Source organism: Mustela erminea, chromosome 21 (genome assembly GCF_009829155.1).
Source record: "Mustela erminea isolate mMusErm1 chromosome 21, mMusErm1.Pri, whole genome shotgun sequence".
NCBI classification, from domain to species: domain Eukaryota; kingdom Metazoa; phylum Chordata; class Mammalia; order Carnivora; family Mustelidae; genus Mustela; species Mustela erminea.
This window is the reverse complement of record NC_045634.1, coordinates 25,674,638-25,702,210: the sequence shown is the minus strand read 5'-3', so window position 1 is coordinate 25,702,210 and position 27,573 is coordinate 25,674,638. Positions and strand designations below refer to the sequence as shown.

The 27,573-nt window shown below is 44.1% G+C and overlaps 1 protein-coding gene and 1 long non-coding RNA gene across 6 annotated transcripts in view; one reads left to right on the top strand and one right to left on the bottom strand.

The window, feature by feature from the left end:
* The window catches only part of IRF2 (interferon regulatory factor 2), an 82,134-nt gene extending 67,727 nt beyond the window's left edge, over positions 1–14,407 (bottom strand). Inside the window, exon 1 of one of the 3 annotated variants that reach the window (XM_032329309.1) lies at positions 14,186–14,407. The gene's annotated coding sequence lies outside the window, so the exon portion shown is untranslated. Of the gene's footprint in view, positions 1–12,664; positions 12,741–13,768; positions 13,861–14,185 lie in introns of those variants that run through there. The other 2 variants (XM_032329310.1, XM_032329311.1) reach the window with 2 other exon arrangements.
* Positions 14,408–14,517: 110 nt separating this feature from the next.
* LOC116581969 lies at positions 14,518–16,320 on the top strand. 3 transcript variants are annotated; one of them, XR_004282321.1, is made up of 3 exons: positions 14,518–14,661; positions 15,017–15,309; positions 15,631–16,320. It is a non-coding gene; the product is annotated as an uncharacterized LOC116581969 (long non-coding RNA). The 3 variants fall into 3 exon arrangements; XR_004282320.1 differs by having other exon boundaries at positions 14,524–14,661; positions 15,017–15,297; XR_004282319.1 differs by having other exon boundaries at positions 14,549–14,661; positions 15,017–15,195.
* The last annotated feature ends 11,253 nt before the right edge of the window (positions 16,321–27,573 follow it).

Here is a 27,573-nt window from a genome sequence, read left to right as displayed (position 1 = left end):
CACAAATGGTAGTATTAAGCCATTACTGGATGCATTACATTTAAATTCTCATGCCCCAAGTGTTAGTCTAAGGCTCCTTTTACTCACTTTTATCCTAATACCACAGTGGTGATGAACCTGAGGGTTTGTTTACTGAGCACCATAGGAAGAGCCCACTACAATTAATTCATTAACGTGTTCAAGCACTGCTATGACTTTCCTCGTACCAGAAATCTTAAAATTCAAACTACAACACTACGAAAAGTTAATTCTTTATGACAGAGTTCAACACGACATACCGAGTACTTCATCTGGCCACAAGATCTTGGGCAGGTCATTTGAAATCTCTAGCTGAAAACCTGAAGCAGCAGACCATAATCTCTAAGGAAACTTCCAATTCTAGAACTCTATTAAAAGATTAAATACTTTTATCTGATTCCCTGTTTACCAAGCCACCCTGATTTACTTCATGCAATGTAATTTAATTCCTCAATGTGCACACTTTATCAACTTTACATCGCAAATATTACAAATGATCTTATGCCCCATGCTATATATACTATATGAGGAGGGATTGTTGTTAGCTTTTCAGATCATCTAGCACGTCATTTTGGAACCAACAGGAAAGAATGACATAATCCTACAACTCAGCAACCAAAAAACCCAAATAACCAAATCAAAAATGTGCAAAAGATTTGGATAAACATTTCTCCAATGGAAATATACCAATGACCAAGAACATCATCAGCTATTAGAGAAATGCAAATCAAAAGCACAATGACAGTGGTGTCTGGATGGCTCAGTCCATTAAGTATCTGTCTTTGGCTCAGGTCATGATCTCAGCGTCCTGGGATCAAGCCTCATGGCGGGCTTCCTGCTCAGCAGGGAGTCTGCTTCACTCTCTCCCTCTGCCCCTTCCTTACCATTTATGCTCTCTGTCTCTCTCAAATAAATAAAATCTTAAAAAAAAAAAAAAAAAGGCACAATGAGATACTGCTTCACGGCCATCAAGAGAGCTAGCATTAAAAACAAAAACAGGGCGCCTGGGTGGCTCAGTGGGTTAAGCCGCTGCCTTCGGCTCAGGTCATGATCTCAGGGTCCGGGGATCGAGTCCCGTGTCAGGCTCTCTGCTCAGCAGGGAGCCTGCTTCCTCCTCTCTCTCTCTCTCTCTCTCTCTCTGCCTGCCTCTCTGCCTACTTGTGATCTCTCTCTGTCAAATAAATAAATAAAATCTTTAAAAAAAAAAAAAAGAAATTAAAAACAAAAACAAAATCCCTGAAAAACAGAAAATAGCAAATGTTGACCAGGATGTCGAGAAAGCGGAACCTTCATGCATTCGTAGAAGGATACAAAATGGTACAGCCACCGTGGGAAAGTTTGATAGTTTCTCAAAATATTAAAAGCATGCAATTACCATATGATCCACTGGACTGAAAGAATGGGAAGCGGGAACTCGAACTGGTTCTTTGTAGACTACCCATCACAGCAACACTCTTTACCATAGCTAGATGGTCATGGTAACCCGAGTGGCTATCAACAGGTGCATGGATAAACAAAATGGGGGAATACTATTCAGTCTTAAAAAGGAATGAAGTTCGGCACACCTGAGTGGCTCGGTCTGTTAAGCCTCTGCCTTTGGCTCAGGTCATGATCCCAGGGTCCTGGGATGGAGCCCCACATGGGGTTCCCTGCTCAGCCAGAAGGCTCCTTCTCCTTCTCTCTCCCCCTGCTTGTGTTTCCTCTCTTGCTCTAGCAAATGGATAAATAAAATCTTTAAAAAATAAAAAATAAAAGGAATGAAATTCTGGCACCTGCTACAACGGGGTGAACCTAGAAGGCGTTCTGCAACGTGACCAAAAAAAAAAAAAAAAAAAAAAAACAGACACAAAGGTACAAATATTGTATGATTCCACTCACATGAGGTAGCTGGCATCATCAAGTTCATAGAAAGTAGACCGGTTGTTGCCAGGGGTTGAGGGCAGCAGGGTTATCGTTTAATAGGTACAGAGTTTCTGTTTGACAGGGTGAGGACGCTCTGGGGTGGATGGGCTGACAGCTGCACAGCATCATAAAAGCCCTTCCCGCCACCAGATTATACACTTAAAGATCTCTCTAATGGTAAATTTTATGTTATGTAACCTTTACCGCAATTAAAAAAAAAAAAAAAAGTAAGTAGCATTTACGAATTCACTACTGTTTGCACTGCTTCCTTCAGTCCTATCACGGATGATGGTGACTCTTTGATTCCAGGCAACCGGAAGTTTTCATGAGCCAAACGCGTGCGCGCGCAGCCAATGGGCGCATGCGCACACACCGAGCGTGCGAGGAAAGAGAGGGAAGCGAGGGGGGAACGGAGGCTTTTCAAAATAAAATAAGGGCCAGTTTCCTGTTCATGGTGATGACATCTCAAACCAAGTGAGGGGAAAGCCTCTCCTGGCCGTGCGCACGGTCAGCTTCTCCCAGCACCCACCTCTGGGGAGGGAGGAGAGCAGTGACACCGATTAGCAGTGCTGCTGGTTAGAGCGCCCACCTTGAAGGAAGGAAGTAGAGAGCGGAGATCAAGATCAGGACTTCCCCCACGTGGTTTTCCTGAACGATAAAAGATACCAAGCAACAGTTGAATTCTACAGGCCAAACGAAGTGTGGAAGGATTGTAGAAAAACAAGAGGGACAACAAAGCAGTATGCTGTTTTGTGCCTGTTATGTGGTTTATTATTAAGAATCTGTCTTCTAGGGGCGCCTGGGTGGCTCAGTCGTTAAGCGTCTGCCTTCGGCTTGGGTCATGATCCTGGGGTCCTGGTGTCGAGCCCCACATGGGGCTCCCTGCTCAGTGGGAAGCCTGCTTCTCCCTCTGCCTGCCTCTCCCCCTGCTTGTGTTCCCTCTCCCGCTGTGTCTCTCTGTCAAATAAATAAATAAAATCTTTTTTTAAAAATCTGTCTTTTAGGAATTAAAATGTATACAGCCAGCCAAAAATATGTGCTATTGGCGCTGCTGCTTCCCCTAGGCTCTAAGACAAGGCCATGTGGCCCATGAAGACCTCTAGAGGGGATTCACCCATATCTAACAGCTCTTCCAGAAGTGGGGCCTTCCCAACTGCTTGATTCTGTTTTATATAGCTGTTAAAATTAGTCATCTCCTTGCAGTCATCTCCTCTTGGCTAGGAGCGCAGATCCTCTACCTAGCTAACTCAAATCCAAGCTTATTACCTTGTAACCTTTTTCAACCTCCCTCTCCACAGTTAGCACTGAGTAAATAAATACCTGTGAAATACATTAACTGAATGAATGAACAAAATAGTCCACTGTGCCAGTGGAATGACTCATCTTAACCTAAATTGCAAACTGACTTTAAAGAATTTTTTTAAAAAAATTCTTAAGTCTTAATGTATGAAATGCACCTGTAAGAGAGGCAAATCCTCCCCCGCAATATTGTAAATTCATCCTGACTTCTCCACTCCCCAGCATGACCACACCCAGAAGTGGAAATGTAGTTCATCTGTCTACATTCCCCCCTGGGGCCTCCTTGGCAGGCTCCCCATTTCTACTTTCATTTTATAACCCAGAGGAGAAAGGGGAGCACTGCCATCTGTGTTGGTCTCTGGGAGTACCCAGAACACCCCCACAAGCCCACAGTGTCCTTTTGGGGCAAGAGCTTCATGTCTGACTTCTCTGTCCCCATTCTATCCTGAGAACCTTAACTTCCAAGGTCAGCTAAACAGTGCACACGAGTGAAGTTTTTCCATATGAACAAAATCCCAACATTCTCCAAAACGAGTCAATAAAGATTTACCTTCAGGATTACTATTTTTTAAAGTGAGATTATACTTTCCTGTTCTTCTGTCAGTTGCAAATCCCCAAACCTACTAGAATTCACTTAAAACTAATCTGCAGTGTTTTCATTGGTAGAAAGCAATCAGGAAAGCTCTGACCCACTGAGCAGCTGGGAATTTCTATGCTGAAGGTTTGGTTTAGTCTTTATTTTTCTAGCTGCCGGCCCTGCTAACATGATTCAGTGAAGGTCGTATTTAATCTCACAGAGAAAAGCTACCTAAGCAGTTCTTAGGTAGGCTTCAGTAAAAATAAATTGCCTTGGCTCTGTGGAGAAGAAGTCTGTTGCTTCAACCCAACAATTATAGTCAGAGGGAACAAATAAAGGCAACTATAAAATACTGTACTTGATTTTCAAAGAATTTCACTGCTTACACGTTATGACTAAGTGTTCATTAATAATAAGGTTATTGTTAATAACTAACCCACCAAGAAAGGAACAGCTCCCAAATATCCCCAAATCCCAAATATCTCCGGTTTATCAGTGACTATAGCTTATTTATATGTACAGGGAGCAATTAGTACACTCGCTGGATCTTAAATGTCAAAGAAAAGGGCTGGTAAAATTGTTTTAAAGTCCTAGGTACAAAGGAGAAGGAAAAAAACCAATTTTTCACCTTCTGGATGTTGAACCCCTAATACAAAGCAACAAATCTCGATGTTTACATGCCCAGTAGATATACTATTAGGTTTCTAACCCAACACAGCTCTGGGCCATCCATTCTGAACCGGAATTCAGCCTTCTGAGCTAACCTTTGCTTCGAGGCTGAAAATCAAATCAACAAATATTTATCTACTTCTTACTGCGTATCAAGTATTGGTGGGGAACACCACCAGCCTCGCTCACAAATCCCATGCCGGGTAGCTGTTACACATGGAGAAACCCAAGGAATCGAGGATTGTCTTAACAGTTCAAGGTGCCAGAAATATTCAGGATGTTTGAGGTTGATCGCCAAAGGAATGGCACGTGCAGAGTGTTGCTTCTAAAGAAATCCAGAGCGTTTTGGTATCTTGGGCTGAAGAGTTCAAGGTGGGGTTTATCTGGGGAGGTGGGGGGTGGGGGAGGGCTGTGCAGTTTTCACCAGATGACCGGACCACATCACCAAAATGACCGCTCAAATCTGCTTTCCCTCAGTCCTGTTAGGTTCAGTCCTCCGATAACAACTTTTCCCCTTACTTCTCTTCATGTCCTAATCCTGTACCACACCTAACGCGACAGCCATTTGCGGCCACCGCACTCTCAAAATGCGGCCAGGCTGAATTTAGATGTGCTCTAGGCACAAAAGACACATTGGATCTCGAAGATTCTGTACGAAAAAGGAACGTAAATGACCTCATCAGTATTTTCATATGAATCACATGTTGAAATGATAATATTTTGGACATGCTGAGCTATATAAAATAGTAAAACTAAATTTTCCACTTTCTTTTTACTTTCCTAACATGGCTACTAGAAAATTAAAGATTATGCCTGCAGCTCATGTTTTATTTGTATGGGACAGTGTTTTGTTTTGTTTTTTAAAGCTATGCTTTGGTACTCTGCCTCTGCGTCTGGTTATATCCAATACTAGCTCATAACAATCCAAAAATGTCTCCAGGATCTACAAAGGGATGAAAACTATTCTAAACTTTTTTTTTTTTTCCAGATACAAGCCAGGGATTTGGAGGTTTCTGCAGTTGTGAGAAATCTTACGCCACACTCTGATGGAGTCCGACACTAAGTCATTCTCCAATAAAGGTTGTGTGACAAACAGAACTCTGCCAGATTCCTCAGTGGTCCTGTGAGATACTCCATCCCGACCGAGCCCCGGGAACGTGTACAATACAGAGAATGTATAGGACATAAAGATAGGGCATGTCTGCATTCACTTCCCCTAGAAACATTTTATTCTTCACTGGGCCATGAGAATTGGATCTGCAGCCATTTGTCTAAATTAATTGCTCTGATCCAAGAGGATAATTGTACTCTTACCCGCTCTGGGGGGCCAACTAGTTACAGCTGGGACTAGCTCCCTGGGTTAAGTTCCCAAGGTGCCAGAAAGACCTGTCTCTAAACATGGACATTTCAAATGGAATGAAGCCCAGATCTTAGGAATACTCCTAGAAAAAGCCTGACATTCCAAAATGTTAGGATGAGAACCCTGAATCCTTTCCATCCACTCTCAGGGGAGCATAGCCCACACCCACACTCCACCTGCTCTCACAGCATCATTGAGGGTCTGGCAATGGCTGTCCATTGCCACACCCCTCTGGCTGTTGACCTGGCCATGATGATGGCTAAAGAAGTCTTTTCCCCTCCCCCAGTGCCTTGTTTCTGCTGTATTCACGAACATAAAGGAGGTATCTGTGAAGTGCAATAACATTTGTGACCCCCCACACGCACACAGTTTTTGACAAAACATGTCCCACCCTCCCCTCACCAAGGAGCCCTCAAGCTCAGCGGCTTCAAGTACCAAGAGCTGAAACTGGGACAAAGGCATCTCTCAGCATGAGGTGGGAAAGTCCAGCTTCTACAGCCTGGCTCCATCCATCAGGGCAAACGAGCTCAAGAATGGCCACATCCAAGGGTTGGTTAAGCCTCTGACTCCCCATTTCAGCTCAGGTCTTGATCTCAGGGTTGTAAGTTCAAACCCTGCATTGGGCTCCATACTTGGGTGTGGAGCCCACTGGGGGGGGAAAAAAAAAAAAGGCCTTATCCATGTACAGCACCCTCCTCCGCAACGGCCCAATCTTAACCTTTATCAAGGTGAGGTCAGATGGCACACTTCAGAGTTGTTGTGAGAATACGTTCCCGGTTATAAAAGCAATTGTACTGCTATATTAATTTGGAAACTCCCAGTGTTTCAAGGGGAGAAAAAAAGCCGAGCACCCTTGATCCTACCATGCAAATATTTTCTGCCAGCTATGTCTTTAATGATGTATATATGCATACACACACATCTGTAAAATAAAGTTAGGGTCACAGTTAAGTATCTCTTTTCCTCCACTCAACATATATCACAAGCACTTTTCCATCATTAAATGCAAAAAGATGAATTTGATCAGCTATCTGTCCTCATCATCTGGATGTGCCGGACTTCATTTACAGGCATCCCCATTGTGGGTACTTAGACTGTTTCCAAACTTTCACTATAACAAAAGCTAATTCGATGAACATCCTCATAAAGAAATCCGTCCCATCTCTGGTTACTTGACATGAGTACATTCCTAGAAGTAGGATTACTGGAACAGAGGGTTTAACATTTTTAAGACTTTGAGAATGTAACATCAAACTGCATTCCAGAAGATTTACTTCAACATACAATCCCAACTGCAACACGGAGTGCTTACTTTCACCATCGGTGACCTTCGGAACCCAGTGATGGCATTCGGGGCTCAGCCTTAACTGTGCCACCTGTTCTTTGGGGGAACATGGAATCAACCCTTACTGCTTTCCTGATTCCTAGTCCCCTCCAACAACCTGACCCCAAATAAAAGAGCAGTGAGGAAGACCAGCATGGGATCTAAGAGAAGACCAGCATGGGTCTGAGAGAGCGATTCCAATATTTCTAAAAATGTGTATCACCATGTATCTTCCTTTCGGGGCCCATGGTTGCCTCCAAAGGCAATTCTGGACCGGGTCTGAGAGAGGCTGAGGCCTCCGCTCGGGATATCAATTCCCCTAGCCACCGCAGCCCCAGCACTCTTACCTCAAAAGGCTTCAACCAAGCCTAAGGGAAATCTACCCACAACCTCCTGTTCACTTGCCCAAAGTCGGCTGATGCCTAGCGGTTTTCCCATCAGACTCTACGTCCCGCAGGATAAAAAGGCTTAATTCCAAAGTCAGACATGGGGGGGGGGGGTCCTTTAGTATTTCAACTTGACCTTGCATTCCTGCTAATTAACTACCAACTTGCTCCCTGCTGCCCTGAAATTCCTTCAGTGACACCTGTAATGAGACAGAAAATCTACCTGCCTGAGTCCCTTTTTTCTCTCTCCCAATCCAGAATTCAGGAGGCGCTATTCCGCCCTACACCTTATTCTGTTTTTTCATCATCTCCCCCTACAACAGTGTCCCCTTCCAAAGCCCGCCCAGTCCTATCCTACCCATCCACGCACCCACTAACACCCCCTATCCAGGTGTTAGGACGCTCTTCTCACCACTGTAATTCTCATCCGGTTCAATAATTCTAGGGTAAAGAGAACAAAAAAAGCTCTCTTCAAAAATAACACATTAGGTATTAGTTGGGAAAAAAAAAAAAAAGCAATTTGTATGCAGTCCCTTCTCAGTCAAAATGTCAACCTCATGAAATGGTAAAGTCAGTAGGATTCTAAGATTATGGGGACAGGACAGTGTATTCTATCTATAAAATATTTCTTTAGATCCTACACAAAGCTGACATTTATCAGCTCAATAAGAACAAATTACACGGGAAGCTCATCTTTCCTTCCATCACACTGGGTGTGCAAGCATAGTAACAGATTGCTCAGTAGGCCTGAGAAGAAATTATTTATGAAAATTACATAGCACGTACTTAACTCCCAAAAATATTGGCTTAATGAAAATTAGAACTTTATCACACAAAATCCTAAATTAAGATATTTTGGTAAATGACACTGGCCTTGCCCTTGAGATAAACATGCTCAGAATCCCTCATCAGAAAGAACCACATGAGCCTTGTTTCTCATAAAAAGGGGGACGATGCTCCAATCCACGATTCTCTCTTGTTTAACGGAGCTGAATACCACACTGATAAAGGGGAAAATGAGCTGTAACAGAAACAAACACAAAACAAACCCATAACTTTTGATGGCCTTCCTAGACCAAGAGACATACCCATAAAACAAAGCCCTTCTTGCCTCTTCAGAATGGACAATTCAAAGGATCACAATCATCACACTAATATCACATTCATAGGACAAGCAAGGTCAACACAACCAGGCCAGCAGAGAGTAACCATGGATTCCCTACTAAAAGCCCTGTCTAAAATGTGGGAAATAGGTCTGCATAGCAGGGCCCAAGACAATACAAAAATAATCGATCAGGCCCTAAGAAGAGATACCTGATTCAGTGGTTCTCTGCCTTTGCTCTGGCCCATGCATCTGAGGGACAGGGATCCAGGAGGCTCTGGTACGTAAAAGGCTTGCTATAGGGGTGGGGGTAGTGGGTTCTTTGGGTGAAAGAATCAAGGAGAGGAAGGCACTGTAGACACTCTTAAGTCTGGAAGTTCCTTGCGGCTTCTGAAAGCCCCCTTCCCCCAGGTGACGTTGAGGCGCACAAGAGCCCCATACCCCGTAGCAAACAGAACCATGCAGCCCCATTTTACAGATGTGAAAACTAAGGTACCAAAAAGAGAGGTGATCGGGAGAGTTAAAGAAAGGGCACAAACTCAATTCCGGGCCTCTGGACACTTGAGTTCACTGCACCTGCTCTACACAGAGCCTTGAACACAGCTGGTGGTCAACAAGTATTTAATAAACTAGTGATAGACGGTTACATGTGTGTGTTCATTCACTAAAACAACTGCCTGGGTTATTATAATTGTTCACATCCTGGGATCCCTGGATGAGTTCCCCAGCAGAACACAATGTTCCTGCCGCCAGCAGGGGTCCTGGGCTAGTTGCAGAACTCAGAGAGCCTAAGGGGACTATGAGTTTTAGATCAACCAGATTTGAGGATGCTCCTCCTGGAGGGTAGATCAGGAGTTCTGCCTAGAAGTCTTATGCCACTCTCATAATAAACATAGGCCTCAAAGTCTTCCTAACTAAACACAATTTATTTCAGGCACAGTTTGTCAAAAGATGGAGCTGGTGAGGGGGAAAATCACTCAAAAAGGATGCTTGAAGGTAAAATGCCGGCAGCTAGGGGCCTGCTGCCTGTAGCCCACGGGGCCTAGCAGAGTCCCCAGGACAGGATAGGGCTTGGCATCAGGTGCCCCAGGGCTGGATTTGCTGTTGGTATATCTCTCTTGGTATATTATAGGTAATTTATCAGTCTTTGTTGAAAAATCAAGATTTATTCAAACTTCCTCACTTCCGTTTCCAGCATCCACTTCCTTGAGTGCTATTCCTGAACCCTGCCTTGGGCAGACATTCTGCACCCAACAGCAATCACACTCAGGACAAAAGCAGGACACATCTGGGGCAAATGAGCAGAGGGCCCTGCCCTCCTACCCCATATGAAAAGGACCTGATGTCCCATACAGACAAAGAGAAGAACTGATTTTATTCTTAATAAAACTGACACTTCACGGCAATTTACATTCTGTTTATATATTACTTTATGTACTTTAAGATGTTATAGTTTATTAAAATATACTATCCGTTTATTACACATATGCAGTGTTGGGCATACAGTAAGCATTCAGTAAGTTAAAGTTAACTGAATTCCCTTAAAGATGTTACAGCTAGGGGCACCTGAGTGTCTCAGTGGGTTAAAGCCTCGGCCAGGGGTCCTGATCTCAGGATCCTGGGCATAAGGCTCTCAGCTCAGCAGGGAGCCTGCTTCCTCCTTCTCTCTGCCTGCCTCTCTGCCTGCTTGTGATCTGTCTGTCAAATAAATAAATAAAATCTTTAAAAAAAAAAAAAAAAAAAAAAAGATGTTACAGCTAAATACTAAAATCAGCTAGGGACATACCCATAATAAAGATAGTGAATTAGAGAGTCTGAAGCAACTGTGAAGAAAATTCACACTAAAGCACCTTGAGCCTGAAAAGATGGAGAGAGAGAGAGAAAGAGAGAAAATACATTGGCATCACTGTTATTTCCATATCATTTGGTCTCCATGGATACCATCTAATTCTCTTCTGACAGGAAAAAATTCACTGACAATATTATATTTCACTATTAAATTCTTTGATGCTTTACATAAAAAAGCTATGCTGTGTTAATTCCTCGCCATTATCCATATACTCTCAGAAGAAGTTAATCCTTTTTGCTGCAAAGTCTGTAAAAGAAAGTCACTGTTCAGTCCTGATTTCCTGGCTTTTTCACATTAAAAATAATGACAGAATTCTGAAAGTTAATGCCTTACACATTTGTAGATTGCTGTAACTTATACAACCTTCTTTCATACCCAGTATCTCATCTGTTCCCCAAAGCAACCCTATCAGATAGGCATTTAAGTATTATCATCACCTTCCACAGAACTAACCCCAAAAGGTAATCACCGGTTGTGTATTATCAGCTCACCAATTACAATACAATTTCCCCAGAGGGCAAGGAAATTCTTCTCCTCTTCTGAGTTGAACCCGCAGAGCCTAGAACTGTGTCTGGTGCTTACTGAATATCCCAGGAATATTCATTAAATGAATAAATAAGGCCCTTCATCTGCTTTACTCCCCTTTTTGGTGTAAAGCACAAAACAGAACCATGTCCCAGATACCCCATTTAGAGTTCTGCTCTCTATCAAAAGGAAATTGAGCGAAAATGTTCTAGAAACAACAGAGCTCATATTCAATAATCATAGGAATAAAAGGACAGTGTCCCTGCAAACATGAAGCAATGAGTGCCCACCAAAAGATAAAAATCCTACATCTCAAATGTTCCACTACTCCTTGTGAGGTTTAACTCACTTGGGTATATTCAACATCTGCCCAATAAAGGACTTCAGAAGGCAGAGGAAGAGAAAAGTGAGGCCATGGTTCATAGAGCTGTTAGGACCTTAGGACAACCATTTCTTTGCCATAATTTGCTTCCAATTTAACTACAAACTCTAACTCTTGATTACCATGACATTTTTACAGGTAAGTCTGAAATATGCAACATTATCTTCAACTTGTGAAGATCAAAAGAAAAAAGACAAGTCACTGAGAATGAAGCATATAAATGTTTAATATTAGGAAGCAATTACAAATCATCACAGAACAGAACTCCTGAATCCAAGAGGCCAAAATCTAACTTCTTACACAACAGGCTGTGTTATAAATTATAATCATTCACTAATTGGGAAATTCCAGACTTTGCCATCCATCAATCAATAGACGTTCCAAGGTTACCCCGCAGAAGTGCCCGTTTAATTTCCAAATATTCCATCTCCGAAGTTTCCTTAGAAAAGATAAATTTTTCTAGGATTTTTTAGGTTTCTATTTCTACCTCTTTCCCCCCTCCAAAAAAAGAAAAAAAGAAAAAGAAGAAGAAAAAGGAAGGACATGGCGTTGGGAAAACTAGAGAATCCTGAATCTGTGTGCACCCCGAAGTGAAAGAGATCCCTTCCAGGTCCTGGTGGGGAGCGCGCATCTGCCTGACATCGAGACGACCCACCTTTCGAACTCAAGTCTGTCACCAGACCTCTGTCTGCACCTGCCCAGCGAGCACCAAAAAGTGCAGGCTCCTAAGCTCCAGTGCCATTTTCAATCGGTCTGAAAACTAATAAATGACGGCAGGCTTGACAGCAGCCTTGGCGATTCCTGAAAATCCACAACAGGAAATGTAACTATCCTCCACCCTCCCTAGCCATTCATCAAAAGCAGACCGAGTCGCAGCAACAGAGAGGCCAGTGGCACAAGGCAAATGCCAGCAGTTTTCCTCCTGGAGAAAGACTCTGCGTTTTCTTATTCCGTGACCGAGGACGGGGAGCCCTACCCACCGGCCGCACCGGAGGGAGGAAGCTGCAGAGGGACGGAGCGGCTAAAAAATGTCCCCAAGTTCCAAACACTCCACTAAGGGGTTGCATACGAGTGAACGCCGCCCCGCTCGTGTGCGGCCACCCCGACTGCCAGTCCCAGGGGGCACATGTACGGCTGATGCCCCAGGCTTCTGCCTACACCCCCGGACCCGGGCGCGCGCCCGGAACACCGTCTCCGCGCCCGGCTCGGGCTGCCAGCCTCCTTCCCTTCTCCCCCTCTAACAGGGCAAGGGGGTAGGGCGGCAAACGTACCGAGACCTGGGGCCAAAGACAGATGCCGGCGCGTCCTGGCGAGGGGACGTAGTTACACCCAGAGGCCCCTGGAACTTGCAGCGGCTGCCCGAGCCCCTCTCGGGGGCCGGCCCCCAGGCCGGGGCACCGAGCGCGGCCGCAGGCGGGCGGGCGCCACGATTGGCCGCGGCGGGCAGCGCTCGGTGGGCGAGCCCGGCCGGCGAGGCGGAAAGGAAGTGGCGGCCACGGCTGTGCACCAACCACGTTCGGCCGGCGGGCGAATGCCACTCGGCGCCCAGAGCGGGGTCGGAGGGCGCGGGGCGGGCACTCGCGTCCCCACCCCGCCGCTGCCCGCGCCCCTGGACCCCCAGGGGACGCCCGCCCCCACGCCTGCCAGCAGGGCGCCGCTCGGTCCCCGGAGGCTCCCCGCCCCCACCTCGCCCGCTCCGTAGCCGAGGCGGGTCAGGCCCAGCGCGCCAGGCCGGCCCGGGGGCGCCTGGGGGGACCCGGCGGCGCCCGGCGCTAGGCCGCGGCCGGGGCGGATGACCCCTCCGCGCGGCGTCCTCCCGGGACGCGCCGCCGGAGCCCCTCCCCGCGCGCCTGGACAAGTGCAGTGACAAAGCCCCCGGGCCAGGCCGGACGCTGGCCGGCGGGAAGGAGGACGCGGCGTCCCTCCGGAGCGGCGCTGGCGGCAGCGGCCCAGCTCCCAGGAAGCCGGGCGTGCCGGCCAGGCCCGGCGCCCAGCACCGCTCGGAGCCCGCCCGCCGCCTCCGGCCGCTGGCACCCGACGCCCGCGGCCGCTCCCCCAGTCCCGCGGGCCGGCGAGCCCTGGGACCGCTGCGGGGCGCCCCACCAAGTTTCCTTTGGCCGCGGCGCCAGGCGCCTCTCCTGGCCGGGGCGCGGGGAGCAGGCGGCGGGGCGGACGGCGGGCTCCTGCTTGTTTTCGCTGGGGCTGCCAGGAGAGAGGCGCCGCCGCCGCCGGACACCGAGAAGGACCCGCTCCCCTCCTTCGATCTGGTGGCGGACCGCGTCTGTAAACACACACGCACGCAGACACATGCACACGACAATTTTGTTTTAAAAGGAGGCCCGACTCCGGCGGACCTGCACCCACACACACAACACCTGGGGCGCAGAATCACACAGAGCAGGTCTGTGTCCATGGAGCCACCTCTCCCCGTCTGCAAATCCAAAAGTGAAATTAAACCTCCACCAACCTCCTCCTCCTCCTCCTCCCTCTCTACCTCCTCCTCCTCCTCCTCCTCGCAGCCTCAGCAGCCCCAGCAGCAGCAGCAACAGCAGCAGAACCTGCTTCCCCTAAAATCAGATGATCCATAAGAGCTCCGACCGTTCCTCCAAAAATCGGTATTAATATTCATGAACCCCAGCATTTTCCGCCTGCAAAACACTGTGTCAAACCGTCAGGACGCGTGCACACACACACACACACACAAACACACACACATCCCCTCCAGTCCTCACAAACATGCCCTCGAGAAAAACACACACGCACAGTCACAACTATTATTTGAAAAATGTTACCTCTCGGTAGTGCTTTTCACACTACCAATACAATTCCGCAAGGTTTAAGTGTTGCTAGGGTGTGTGAAATGGAAATGAAAGCCCGTCAGTTGAATAATCGCAGGAGCAAAACTAAAAGTTACTCCCCGGCTTGCCTGAGAACAGTCCAGATCGAAAGCAAAACAAGGAGAGGAAACTGCGAAGAGCTGAGGCTGGAAATCCCCCCACCCCCCGCCCTCCTCCCTGCCTGGCTCCCTCCCTCCCTCGCCTCCCCCCCTCCGCCCTCCTCCCTCCGCCCTTCCTCCCCAGTGTTTGTTTCAAGCTTGTGCAAGCGGGAGGTGGAGGCGGAGGGAGGGCGCGCGCGGCCCGGCCGGGAGGTGCGGAAGTTCGCCGCCGCCGCTCATTGGCGGGCCGCGCCGCTTTCATCATTTCTCGGAAAAGTCAATTTCATTTTCACTTCCCCACGTCGCGGCAGCAGGAGCAACAAGCGGCTGCTCGTGAGTCTGTTGTTGGCACACCGGGACGCTCCCGCTCGCCGCGCACACCGCCGAGGCTTGGGTGGGGGGTGGGGGGTGGGGGTGGGGGTGAAGGGGGTGGTCCGGGAGCGACCCGGGCGCCTGCTTCGGTTCTGGCCAGAAGCTAGCGGCGGTAGGAGAGGAACGCAGGTACCCGAGCCTCCACCCTCGGGGTTACCTGGAGGTTGGGAAGGAAGGAAGGGGGAGGAGGCAGAGGGCGGCGAGGGGAGCAAAGGGGGCGCTTGCCTTCCAGCTGGTGGGGCAGGTGTGAGTGGTGTTGAGCACCGCTCTTTTCAGGGGGGATGACACTTCACTCTGTGACATGCCCGCCTCCAAGGAATAAAAGGAACAATGAACTGACAAGACAGCAGTACTTCCATAGTCACGCAAGAACTGGGCCCGCCGAGGACCGGCGACCTTAACCTTAACTGAACCGTCGTCAGGAGTTGAGGGTGTCACCATTTGGAGGGCTGCCGCCATCTCTGGCACCACCTGGCGCTCTGTTCCGTAGGGAAGGTGATAAAAGGGGGTGTCCCCCCCCCCCGGGTCGGTCTACAGCAGCACATGCGAGACCGAGTTATCGCCGGTGCAACAGAAGTTCCTTTACTGCAGGAGGAGGTGCGCAAGGGTGTGAGTTCATCTTACATCCAGATGGCTTAATCCTGGCCGGTCCAGGAGAGGGGCTTCGTACTGTGATGCGTTCGTTCAGCCAGGTTGAGATTTGGCCCCTTTAATTTAGTAGCTGGGCCTGCTCCGTCAAGTTGCTCGACCAAAGGCCTCGGTTTTCAATGCCAAGTGATAGAACCCAAGAATACAACTACAGCACCTGTTCCCTTCAGGGTGTGTGAGCTCACACCAGCACAATTCATTTGAGACCTACCGCTTTGGGGTCCTTTGCCTTAACAGTGTCAATTCTCATCTAATTATACCTCTTTCTTCCCTCAACTGCAGTTTAACCAGCCTTCTCCCAACTTCTCTCTGCCACCAAGAAAGACCCTTCCTGGGAGCTATTGCATGTGAACACTTCTAAAAACATAGCGCCAACATCCCTCTTTGCCACTGAAGTATTGAATTCTGTGGATTGGAAGAAATAAAAGTCTCTCAGTGTGCATATGTGATGAGGAGATGGCTGAGTGTTTAGGATTCTGCTTCGTGGCTGTGATCTCGGAAACAGATCTCACATATGCACATTGCTGCTTCTTCCCTCTCCTGTAATACTGTCTGACACAGACACTTGCTTCCTTATTTCATAGAACATTGACCACTCCAGGCACTGAGCGTCCTTATAGACAAAGTCTGTAGGGCGGCTGTCGCCCTTTACCCACCTAGGGACACAAGTTAAAAACCCAGTAGTCGTTCGTCATGTCTTCTTTCCCCCAACATACATCCAATGGGTAGTACCCTACTGACCTGTTGATGCTAATACATGTGGGCCTGGCCCCTTCATCCCCACTGCACTCCCTGTGACCAGTAAAGGCAGCTGTTGCCAACCATGCCCACCCTTGGGCTCCTCTGGGTTAGCAGCCACGCTACTGTCCAATGCAGTAGAAAACTGACTTCAAATAAAGCATGATTCTAACCCTAATTCTGCTTCTCATAAACCGCCCTGTAACCTTCAGGATAAAGTCCATTTTTTTATTACATATTTATTTATTTGGAGAAAGAGAGCACAAGCGAGGTGGGGGGCGGGGCTAGAAAGGAGGCAGGCAGAGAGAGAGCATCTCTGGCAGGCTCCACACCCAGCGTTCCGTCAGACACAGGGCTCCATCTCGCAACTCTGAGATCATGACCTGAGCCAAAATCAGGAGTGACTTCACGACAGAGCCCCACAGGCGCCCCATCGAGTCCATATTATTTAACGAAACCTATAAAATCCACTATGACCTGGCACCGAGCTACTTTTCCAGCCTCATCTCCTGCAACTGTCCCCCCCCCCGCCCCCCGCCGCCAGCTCTCTGCTCCTCCCTTTTGTCTAATCAGCTGTCATTTCTTCCTATAAATCACCAAGAGCCAGCCTCTTTGTTGTTTTATCCTTTGCAGGGTACCCAGCACACAGAGACCCAAATACTTGTGAATTAATAATCACCTGCCCTTTTTTTCTCATGAAATATTTTAGACTTTTCAGAGTATTTTATTTTTTAATATATAGTAACTGATATTTATTGTACAGAATGCAGAAAATGCAGCAATGTTGGGAGAGGAAGATAAGCCACCTGAAATGTCACCAGTCAGAAATTGGGCTGTTGATATTTTTATGCATTTCTTCCTTTAATTTTCCCAAAGTGCCATTTCCAGTCCTCATTGGCACAGTCTCTCTGTATCATGTAGAAATGCCCATTGCGCTGCCCATTTTCCATGATGTCTGAGTGACTTCCCTCTGTCCTGTTCTATTTCTTGGCCGGCACCTCTTCTGCTGCCGGCCCCCTAAATTATGGTGTTTCCAGACATTCCATCTTAAACCCTTCCATTTTCTCATTCCACGTGCTTTCCCTTTGAGTGCTCTCACTCACTCAAGGCCAAAGCTTCAGATAGCTTTATTTGGTGTTAGCTCCAAAATCTGTAGCTTCTGAGGCCTGAATTCATTGGGCTGAATTCATTACCTCCTGGACGGTCCTTGGGTTCGACAAATTATGCACGTCTAAAACTGAGGACATCACATCTTTCCCAACAATCTTGTATATTTGTCACCTCGCTGACCTACCCAGCAGACTGGCAGACATCCCTGACTCCTGCCTTTCCTGAGCCCCCTGTAACTCCCGGAGGCATGGGTACTGTTTCCAATTTTTCAGGCCCCTGAACACATAAAGCATGGGATGAATTTCACTCTGTTCCTATAACCTTGATGATGTATCGCTACAGACCAAAAGTATAAATACACCCCCCAAATCCACATGGTATTGATATACACAGTCAAGAAATATTTCTTAACCCTTTGATGAGATACATACACTCATAAATCTCTGGAAAATGGATTGATGTAGCATAATATAATCTTTTCGAAAGTCCCTGAATAAAGTGACCTTTGCCATTCCAAAGAAATTTGACCAGACACCTTGGTCTAATACAAAACCATCGTTCAAGCAGTCTTCTGTAATGAAATAGCGATCTCCTTAGTGAGGCCTGTTAATGTTTCACCTGTGGAATGGAACCTTCTAAAAGATCCATCTGCATGCATTAGAGCTAATTTCTTTTCAAAGAAGTTGAGTAAGAGCAGTGATTGGTTGGGCCTGTAGTGATTGATCTCTGTGCAGTGAAGGATTTCAACTAAGGAAGAAATTTAAAGATACATTCAAGGTTAACCTCTTTCAGATGGGTTTTTCATTTATTCTTCTAACAAGAATGGTTTGATAAAATAATCATTCAAATAGCAAATATTTATTAAGTGCCCACAAACTTTTCTCAGCGCTGGGAACTGAACCAAAACCATTGAAAATCTTGGCCTCCCGAAAAGGTTTCTTATAGTCTAGTAAATTGACATGTTAATTTCCATTACATTGTCCCCTCCATGTATAACCACATTAAAGTTAAGAATGTGCAATACAATGGCTGGCTCATTAAAGTGTTAAGTATTTGTAGTTCTGATTACATCAGTAGTCTTCTCATCCATCAGTCAATGGATGTCCCAATCCTCTCCACCTTATCAATGACACAACTCTGTTCTGCTCACAAAGCATCTCCTTCATGGTGTTATAATTCAGGGGATTATAAAATCATAGAAAAGTATTCCACACCTGCAAAAGCAGTTGGACCAATACATAAACTATAGTCCTGAACTCCAGAGAATATTATTGTGAAGTCCACGTTAAATAAATATACAGTCAAGTTGGATTTTTGTTGAGACAATAGAACTGTGATGACATTGAAAAGCACTCAGTCAAAGTTCAAGGATCAGAGGCATCAAGTTGGAGAAATTCTTTTTTTTTTTTTTAAGATTTTATTTATTTATTTGACAGAGATCACAAGTAGGCAGAGAGAGAGAGGAGGAAGCAGGCTTCCTGCTGAGCAGAGAGCCCGATGTGGGACTCGATCCCAGGATCCTGAGACCATGACCTGAGCCGAAGGCAGAGGCTTAACCTACTGAGCCACCCAGGCGTCCCAAGTTGAAGAAATTCTTGACTATTACCTCATGTAATGCTTTCTCCCACTTCACTAGAAACTGAAATGAGGTTCATTTTGTTGTAATTATTCTCTGAAAGTCATGAATTTAAATTGAGTGATATATTGCCCTGTCCTTAGTAGTAAATATTAATTTTGTCCTGTTCTGATGAAGTAAGGGAAAAAATATTCTTTAAAATTGCCAGGATAGGGCACCGCACCCTGGCTGGCTCAGTTAGTGGAGGGTGTGACTCTTGATCTCGGGGGGTTGTAAGTTCAAACCCCACATTGGGTGTGGAGATTACTTAAAAATAAAATCTTTAAAAGTAAATAAATAAAAGGAAAAAAATAGGATTTGTGTGTGTGTGTGCACAGGAGAGAGAGAGAGAAAAGGGAAAAAGATTATCTTGTCTAAAAGCAAGGTTTACATTATGAAAACTTCGTAAATCATTTTTTGCTAAAATTTCTCTATTCCATCCCCCATAGCTTTGAAATATTCATCACTTCTTCAAGGTGATAAACTCTAAAGTAATACTTTTATTTTTAAAGTCAGAAGGAAAAGGTGTCAATTAAAGAAAAAAAAAAGGAAAAGGCATCCATGGTTCTTTTTTGAGGTTCTTCAGAAAGAACTACTATAATAATTTCAAGTATTAAAAATATTTTAAATAAAATAAATTTCAAGTTTTTAATGCAGACTACACAATTCACTGGATCTGGATATTTAGAGATTTTTGTTTTGTTTTGTTTTTTGGTATTTTCAAATGACTGACTTTATTTTTTTTTAACTGATGCTTACTTTTTTATATTTTTTTTATTATGTTATGTTAGTCACCATACAGTACGTCATTAGTTCTTGATGTCCTGTTCCATGATTCATTGTTTGCATATAACCCCCAGTGCTCCATGCAACACATGCCCTCCCTAATACCCATCACTGGGCTCACCCATCCCCCAACCCCCCTCCCCTCTAACACCCTCAGTTTGTTTCTTGGAGGCCATAATATTTCATGGTTGGTCTCCCTCTCTGATAACCCTCCCCCTTCATTTTTCCCTTCCTTCTCCTAAATTCAAATCAAAACCACATTGAGATACCACCTTACACCAATTAGAATGACCTAAATTAACAAGACAGTAAACAACATGTGTTGGAGAGTATGTGGAGAAAGGGGAACCCTCCTACACTGTTGGTGGGAATGCAAGCTGGTGCACCCACTCTGGAAAACAGTTCCAAGATTCCTTAAGAAATTAAAAATAGAGATACCCTATGACCCTGCAATTGCACTACTGGGTATTTACCCCAGAGATACAGATGGAGTGAAAAGAAGGGGCACCTGCAACCCAGTGTTCATAGCAGCAATGTCCACAATAGCCCAACTATGGGAAGAGCTGAGATGCCCTTCAACAGATGAAGGGATAAAAAAGATGTGGTCCATATATACAATGGAATATTATTCAGTCATCAGAAAGGATGAATACCCAACTTTTGCATCAACATGGATGGGACTGGAGGAGATTATGCTATTTAGAGAATTTTTTGTTACAGCTTCCACTCTTTGTAAGTTCCTCACTTCCAGCAAATGAAGTGCGATGACACTCAGCGTGTTCTCTTTCTTGCATTCTGAATGACACCCCTTTGTTCTACTTGCAAATGTTTGGAAATTTGCCAGTCAGACAGAAGAGTGTCATGAAACAAAGGATTGAGAGTATTTTTAAGTCTGACTTACTGGGAAAAACTTCACCTCCGCTATATCCGACATGCACGTAACAGTTCACACACACACACACACACACACACACACACACACACCCTTGAAGGTGGTAGGAACAACACAAGCCCCTGCTCTCCCAGAGTTTACATCCCAGTGGGGGCAATGTCAACAGACAACCCAACCAATAAAAGTTACAGATTTGTCTTGGTGTTTTGAAGGAAATAAACAAGAGCTTTGATTGAAAATACCAGTGGATCTAGGTGGTCAAGGAAGGTTCCTCAGAGAAAATGACAGTTAAGCCAAGGCTTAAAGAACAAGAGGATAGGGGCACCTGGGTGGCTCAGTTGGTTGGGCTCCTGCCTTTCTGATCCTAGGATGGAGCCCCACATCCACATCGGGCTCCCTGCTCAGCAGGGAGTCTGCTTGTCCCTTTCCCTCTGCTGCTCCCCCTGCTTGTGCTCTCTCTCTCTGGCTTGCTATCAAATAAATAAATAAAATCTTTAAAAAAGAAAGAAAGAAAGAAAGAAAGAAAGAAAGAACGAACTAGAGGATCCTGTGTTAGTTTCCTAAGACTGCCATAACAAAGCACCACAAACCAGGCAACTTAAATAAACAGGAATGTACTGTCTCCCAGTTATGGAAGCTGATAGACCAAGATCAAGGTGTCACAAAGAAAAGGTTGATTCCTTCTGAGGCTGAGGGAGGTATTAGGTCCATGCCTCCTGGCTTCCGGTAGTTTGTCAGGAGTCTTGGCCCTCTTTGCCAAAGATGATCTCTGATCTCTGCCTTTATCTTTACATGGTATTCGGGAGTGTATCTGTGTCCAAAATTCTCCTTTTTATAAGGATACCAGTTATTGGATTAGAGGCCCACCCTACTCAGTATTGTCTCATCTTAACTAATGACATCCGCGAAGACCTGTTTCTGCATAAGGTTGCATTCTGAGGTACTGAAGGTTAGGACTTCAGCATATGAATTTGGTTGGGGGGTGGGGGGTGGGGAGGACACCATTTAACAAGTAACAAGTTCTAGTCGTGCACTAAAGGCCTGGGACAGGGGAAAGCATGGGGACAGAGGCCCTAAGAAGCGGAAGGGTCTGGTGAATTCTGGAAAACATGACTGAAGATCAAGGAGTTTGGGTTTTATTCTAGGATCAATGGGCAGGTTTCCATGGGTTCTGTGGTTTTAAAAGGTCATGTTATAAATTTCCCAGTTGTCGCTTTAGCACTGCAATGCAAGGATTTCTTAATTTGTTGGTTTCTTAGGAGAATTTGCAATGGTTCTTTTTTTGCCCTCTCAATTCATTAAGTGTGGAATTGCTGAGGAAATACAACATATTTATGATATTCTGAAAGTTCTGTCTTTTTTATTTTTTTGAAGATTTTATTTATTTGTCAGAGAGAGAGCGTGGGCACAAGCAGGCTAGTGGTACCACTAGCCTACCACAAGCAGTGATAGGCAAAGGGAGAAGCAAGCTTCCTGCTGAGCAAGGAGACTGACATGGGACTAGATTCCAGGACCCTGGGATCATGACCCCAGACCGAAGGCAGATGCTTAACTGAGACACCCAGGCATCCCCGGTTTTGTCTTTTTAGACTCATTTTTAATTTCTCAGTTAAAATATTTATTTCCAGTTAACTTTCTCTCTGATTTTCATCTCCAGAAATGAAGTAAGTTTTTACTTCATTCTTTCTATCCCTAAATAAACTTTCCTTAAAGAAGAAAGAAAACAAGAAGATATATTCAACTATAGATTCCAGGCATTTTCCTCAGACTGTTTTGAGTGAACAGTGATCATTTTAAAGAGATTGTGTTGCCACAAAAATCAATATTCATTCCAAAGTTCAATGGCTCCAAACTATTTCAGTGTTTTGATTTCTAAAAAAATTTCAGATTTTTTTCTGTCAGAAACTCCTCATGTAATAAATCGTTTTCACAAAACTGAATTTTTGTTGGCAGAACAATCAGCATAAGTAAGAATTTATGGTTTGCCTTGAACGTTCTGTAATTTGAAAGCAAATATTGGTTTAAACAGCCCCTCACGTATTTTCTCAACCTCAAGTTGTGGATCCTGATTTCTGCACCACTCCTCTCCTGGCAACCAAAAAAAGGTCAAGTTTTTTTCTGTTTTATGTATTGAGGTTCTGAGTAAGCTTTAATTTAGGGAAAAGGTTCTGTTGTTTTAAAAAAAAAAATTTTTTTTCAATTTTAACACTAACGGCCACAAAAACTGTATGTCAGTTTTACATCGTATTCAGATAATCAGAGAGAAAAAAGAACACACAACCAACTCTTAAGTGGGAAACCACGAAAGACTGAATGAAGGAGAGAAAGGAATACAGACACCAAGTGACGGGAGGTGATTGTGAATGTCCCTAGAACAGAGCCAGGCCCCTTAGAGGTACCAACGTTCTAGGCTCATCAACAATTGACTTGCGCAGGTGTTGGCTCACATTTTTCTTTGTTTTTTTTTCCCATCTTGATGAGACCTTCTCGTGATGCAGAACAAAAGAATCGTGACTACTGGTTTTCATGTATGCAATTGAGGTTTGAACAGACCTTTTTCCCTCATTGAGAAACTGGAAAAAAATGACCCCCCGAGCCTGTCATCTTTCATAATGTTCAATGCATGTTTTACCACATATGCGCTTTTTCTTTTGTTGGTATTTTTGCTTATGATGAACTTAAGTATGATAGTAGGAAATATTTATACCACACTGAGGGGAAAAGGAAAATAGAGTTTGTAGGTATGGTATGACCACCCCAAAGATGTCTTATGAGTAAGGCCAAATGGAACTACATCAAAACCTTAACAGTGATTGTCTTTGAGCAACGGAACTATGGATGATTTTTGTTCCTATTGAAAAGTTAATGTTGTTTGAGAATAGATTTCACTTTTATTCATGTAAAACTTTAAATACTACTGTATAGGTGATTTTGGAAAAGTATTTTTTGATATTTGATGTTTATATAAATTACTTGTGAGTTTTAGCTAGTTTTTTCCATAGAACTTCAAAAAAGAAAGCACTGATGAATGTATCTTATATTTTAGACTACATTCTTTTAAGAATTTTTAAACCTATATCTCTTTAAATTACATGGAAGATAATTTTTTTCCTACGGATAAATGCCATGGAGCTTCTCCTAATCTTTTATTTTATCAAAACATTCATCTTTTAAAACCCATTTGTGTTTTTTTTTTAAGATTTTATTTATTTATTTGACAGACAGAGATCACAAGTAGGCAGAGAGGCAGGCAGAGAGAGAGGAAGGGAAGCAGGCTCCTCACTGAGCAGAGAGCCCGATGCGGGGCTCGATTCCAGGACCCTGGGATCATGACCTGAGCCGAAGACAGAGGCTTTAACCCACTGAGCCACCCAGGCACACTGTCCCATTTGTGTTTTTATCCTAACAGTTCAAATAGTGACTCTCCAAATGAACATATATGAACAAGCTTATAATGTGTATCCAGATAGGTAGCTATTAATAAATGATACATCCCATGATCATTAATATTTCAATAACCTTTTGCTTTGATTCACACCATGGCTTAAATATGCTATTTGAAAGCAAATAAGAATTAAGAGAAATCCATAACAACTAAAAGATCTTGTCTAATTATAAATTTTCATTTCACTTATATGCAAATTTCAGTTACTATATTCTTAGCAATCAAATTCAAATTCTTAGATCTCAAACATGAATGAGGACTAAGAAAAATATTAAACTTCTATGTTAAATTTGTTCTTCCTGCATCTCGTCTTTCTGGCACTTTCATATTTAGTCATCACATTTCCTTTTCTGCTTGCTCAGTTTCCACATACAACCAGATCAGCAGAAGGGGACGGAAAACATCTCATTTGAGGGCAGTGAAGGAAAGAATCTCTCTTAACCTATCCGTCTCTCTCTCCCTCTCTCCTACATGCACGCATGTGTGAATACGCGCGCGCGTGCGCGCACACACACACAGTAGAGGAGGGTTCTCTGCGTGCAAATGCTCATTTGGAATTCAGAATGTATTTTACCACAGAAATAATAAGAAACTCTAACAATGTAAGTAATACAGTTTACCTTCATTGTGGGTTAAACGAAGAATTTGTAGGCTGGCTTTGGAAGCCAGTTTGACGACACTACATAAGGGAAATTTCCAGTCTGAAATCTTAACAGCTGTTTTCCAAGGACGTTGTTAAAGTACTTTGGATTGTGTGGGTCTGGGACTGCCTGCCCTCTGCAGGGCTGTGCTTGGCGATTTGGAAGAGAAGAGGAGCAAGGAGGCCTGGTTCCTGACCTCAAGGCATTTGCAAGTTCCACTGGGAGACAGGGCCTGCAATGAAATTGTTACTTCATCCCAGAAACAGGTTGGTGGCTCCACTCCCAGATATCATTTTAATACATTTATTTGCCTGTTTAGCAAACAAGTTCAGTGTGTTTCTTGACTCTATATTTGCTCCTTACATAATATTTTCTAATATAAGCATTACGTGATTATACTAGAATATTAGAGCAATACAGGCCTATTTTGTAGTGACAGAATTGGAAAGCACCTGAATGTCTATCGGTAACTAAATTGATTGAATAAATCGTGGTTGATCTATTCTATGGGATGTTACGCACAAATAAAAAGAACACATTAAGACTTTCTGTTGAGCTAGAAAGGAGACCAGGGTGTGTTTCTTTTTTTAATTTTTTTAATTTTTTTAATAAACGTATAATGTATTATTAGCCCTAGGGGTACAGGTCTGTGAATTGCCAGGTTTACACACTTCACAGCACTCACCATAGCACATACCCTCCCCAATGTCCATAACATCACCACCCTCTTCACACCCCCCTCCCCCAGCCACCCTCAGTTTGTTTTGTGACATTAAGAGTCTCTTATGGTTTGTCTCCCTCCCGATCCCATCTTGTTTCATTTATTCTTTTCCTACTCCCCAAACCCCCCATGTTGCATCTCCACTTCCTCATATCAGGGAGATCATATGATAGCTGTCTTTCTCCGATTAACTTATTTCGCTAAGCATAATACCCTCTAGTTCCACAGGATGTATTTTAAAGAGAAAATGACAATGCAAAGAGCTGTTCATATTATGATCCTACTTTTGCAAAGACAACAAAAAAGTGTTTGAATTTAAAAAGGATACAGGTATATATACAAAGCTATTAATATTGGACAAGTGGGTTACTAATTTTTTTTATTTATCTCTGTGTTGAGAAAAAAAATGATATTTTAAAAATGAAAATCTGGAAATACAGAGCAGATTTAAGAGAAAAAGTAAAATCTCTTTGATTTCTGATTTTTATTTTGTTAGGGTAGTGTCTGTATGGGAGAGAGAGACGGAGAAAGAGAGAACAAGTCTGGATAATTGATTATTAATAAGTAGATTTTTCTTGATTGTCCACTATGTTTATGTCACTTCAAGGGCCTTCTGACAAAGGTGTTTTAATCCAAAGCCACCAGCAGACCCAGAGTGGAAACGCTTCTAAGCAGGTCGGCATTTCAGTTCCATTTGGGATCTACCTACTCTCCCTGTGGGAATGGCCCATCTTAGCCTGTTCTGTACATCTCTCCTACCTAAAGGGAAAGGAAGACTTTCCTAAAGTGTAAAACTGTGGGAATAAGGGGTGTTATTCTCACACCAATATGAGCCCTGCTCTTGTTAATGGTTCTCTGCTTCATACTGATGAATTTTCCAACATTGTCTTAAAGAACCAACATGACTTCCCACCAGGCAAGCTAGATGTACTCACAGGAAGGAAGCGAGCAGATAATGGAGTCCAATCTGCTAACTATGTTTTAAGAAAATGCTGTATACATTTCTGCTCACCATTACCTATAAGCCCACGACACAAGTTCAGTGAGCTCTGAAAAAGGAGTAGCTTAGTCCAGTATTCTCTATATTTCTTCTGAAGAATTATTCACCAGGAGGTAGATAACCATTATATCAACATGACACTTTCATCAGTACAAAACTGAACCATGCCAGACAGTAAACAACAAAGCATGGCCAGGACTTCCAAAGGAAAAGCTAGTAGGCTTCCCTAAGGGAGTAGGATTTGAGCTGTATCTTAAAGAATAGGTTAAAAGTAGAGTAATTAAAAATATATATTTGTGTGTGTGATTAATAGCCAGCATTAAAAAGCCTTGACAGAAGCTTTCAGACTTTGAAATGTCCTCTCATCCCACAGAGAACACCCATCTAACAAACTCATTTGGTCCTATAGTCCAAGCTAGTTCTGTATTTAAGCCAAAGAAATTTTGTCAAATTATACATTAAATGTATTGGTAGGGTTAGGAACTAACTTCTTCCATTAAAAATTAGAGATGGGGGTGGGGAGAAAGATTCCTAGATCCAACATGTAGAAGAAATAAACGTGTGTTTACTATGATCTCTAACGCAGATCTTTAGCCTCTAAAACTATAGATGGAAAACTATTTCCCTGTGATACTTTAACTGATTCCTTGGGAATGAAAGAAAAGTTACAGTCACCAGATGGTGCCTATAGATGTGAATTTCTTGGATCCTCTTAGGGCACGCAGCGATGGGCAGCTGACACTATGATGGTGATGAACCTATTCATGGTCATGGTCAGGATGTACTGAAGAGTTGTCTCAGCTTACTTATCAACTCAGCATTCCACTCACAAGTGGCTTTGATTACAAATCTGTGTCTGATCCATGATACCAAACAGCTGGTGGAAACTTAATACCTTTTGTCTAGATGTTTAGCTTGTGGTCATGTAGGCAAAACACCTGTGCACTAACCTAGTATTTCATCCAGATGTTTGATGGTGTGTGCCTATGACCCTTTCACTATATACTTTATTTCTTCCTGTTAGCCAATATAAAGCCCAGATTAGATTAAAGTTCAATTTATCTCCAAGTTTATGGTTTAATTAAACAAAAAACAAAGGAATGCTAAGAATCCACATATGGTGAGCCATGTTTTCTGCTATAAAAAATGTGAGAGACTCTTGAGTTCAGAATAACAGAGTAATCACATAACCCACCCAAACAACTTTTGTCAAAATTCACCAACCAAGAAATTTCAGGGATAATAGGTAACAGAAATGTATATCAATCATTAGGAAG